This window comes from Hermetia illucens, chromosome 2, assembly GCF_905115235.1.
Source record: "Hermetia illucens chromosome 2, iHerIll2.2.curated.20191125, whole genome shotgun sequence".
In the NCBI taxonomy this organism is placed as follows: Eukaryota; Metazoa; Arthropoda; class Insecta; order Diptera; family Stratiomyidae; genus Hermetia; species Hermetia illucens.
Window position 1 is genome coordinate 69578466 of NC_051850.1, and position 2425 is coordinate 69580890.

Here is a 2425-nt window from a genome sequence, read left to right on the forward strand (position 1 = left end):
GTAGTGAGGATATTTCTTTGTCATTTCTTCTCACTCTATTGGACCACGAGCATACAGGTTTCTATACAAGGGAAAAGTAACATTGCCAGCAGGTCCAACACTAAAGAAATGGGCTGTGAACTGTTGGCGGGGACGTGAACGGCACGAACCCTTTGCCGTCTCTGTTCCTGACAAAGGAAGCCTCCGAGACTGCTTCAAAGACTAACCGTTACGCGGTTTAAATTAATATTAGCCATCAAAAATTATAGCATTCGTGGAAATAAAGTGTTACATCAGAAAACAGCAGAAGAAAGGAGAAAATGCGGTTCCAATGGATGTGAAATTTTCGGGGAGGCTTTGCCTCAACAACATCTTCACCTAGCGGCTTTGGAAAGGAAAATAAAAGGGAAAGAGAATTGAAACAAAGAAAAAAGACACAAAAAAAAACTATTCAATTAAAATTTATATTTTAGGATTTACAGATTCTAGCATATGTACTGTACTGTACTGTACGTATTAACACCGAAGCATCCTTCGAGCTCGGAGTGACGCTGAAGTAAGTTTTTTTAGAAATTTTCTTCTCTTTTTCTTTTGGTTTTTTTTCTTTAATAATAATAATAATCGTTGGCGCAACAATCCATGTTGGATCAGGGCCTTGAAGTGTGTTAGAGCACATCATTCAAGACCGTAACGGTACACTAGGAGGCAATGTGGTCAGCATTGCGCTCGCCCGAGATTATTACCCTGATTTGACTCAGGTACTCATTCACAGCTGAGTCGACTGGTATCCGACGTCAAATCATGATACAAATTCCACTGCTACCAGTGAGATTTGAACCGCGACTTTCCGTACGATAGCCTTGCGCTCTAACCACTCAGCTATCCGGACTCTTTGCATTTCTTTAATTTAAGTTATTTTTTTTCAATTTTGTTTTTATTATATATTTATATATTTGTTTTTTTTTTATCTTTAATACACTATGAATTGTGAATAATTCTGGCGTAATTTGAGGACTTCCTCCCTCTCTTTTCCTCCTTGCTTCCGCAGAACCTGTATAAAAGGGACATCCTCAAAAATGACAAACTGGCCTGAGGATGTCAAGGAAGGGTGGGAGCCTCAGGGGTCGCGCCTCATTCGGGCGGAAGAGGCAACAATTGGGACTGTGATTCGTCGTGGATCTTCCCTTCCTTGATCGCGACACTCGGGTCCGGAGACTTACGGCTCCACGCGCGCGGTCGAGCGTTTTTTTTTTTATTTTCAAATTTTAGTTCGCGTTCTGGTTATTATTCGATAGCCCGTCACGAATTCCCTAGTATTGTTTATTTTGGAATCCGGTGCGGACCCACGCATCGGAATAGACACGTTGATTTGGTAGTGATGAAGCGTGAGGGATCAAAGCGCTCAAGGGACCCTCCAACAATCCCGAGCCTGGCTAGCACAGAGGCGTGCAAGAACGTATCGAGTGAGCACTTTGATGGAGCTTCAATCTTTGCGAGCGGACCTTCACGGTCAACTTAGCCAATTTTTTTTAGGTTTCTGGGATAGCTCTGCTCTCTAGGTCGTTGTCGGCCACTAAGGATGATGGCTCTGATCATTCTATCCTCATATTACGTTACAAATGGCGCCCAACGTGGGGCCCAACATTTCCAGGCCTAATTTCTCATTTGCAGGTTTTCTGAATCAAGTGGAGGATAGCCTATTTCGGCACACAACTTCGTTGGGTGGTGTCGGATAGAGAATCAATAGATTCTCAACATTGTTCCCGGCTAGGCTCCACGTACACTTGCCTTCAGATTTCCAGTTTTAGGTTTCACGCCTTTTTCCCCGGAAGCAAGTGTTCCTAAGCCTCAATTTCCTTTCCCACCTTGTAACGTAGAGTTTCCTGCCCTATCCTTGGCAGAATACCATAAGAGCTAGTCGTTTGTTGTGTTTTTGTCTTGAGATTTAACGTCTCTTAGGTGATTGCCTTCCAGAAGCCTCTGGATCTATGGGCCTTTGTGGCTATAAGCTGAAAGGTATTGCCGTCCGAGCTTTTGAGGAGTGTCCCTCCCTACCTTTATGTGAAACGGCTATCTCTTCGTTTGAAAAAAAAAATAAATATTCTTTCTTTTTCGTAGGGATGAAGTGACGGGTGAGATGAGTCCTTGATGGAATACGAAGGTAGTCGGCTATATGCTGTGCCTTTCCGTTCTCAATGATTCATCCTCACTTTGTTCTCTGACTTCAGACGAGGAAGATTGAATTCTCGCGACCCCTTTTTGCTTGTTTTTTTAATACTCTACGACGGGGAGCAACTCGATTGTTGTCTCTTCATGAAAAAAACACTGTGTGTGGAAGTTTTCTGCACACAGATGAAAAAAAATTATGAGGTTGAGATGGCTTTTTGGTCATCCGAGAGTTTTGCGGGAGTTAATTACAGGAGTTGAACATTTAGAGAGAGAGTCC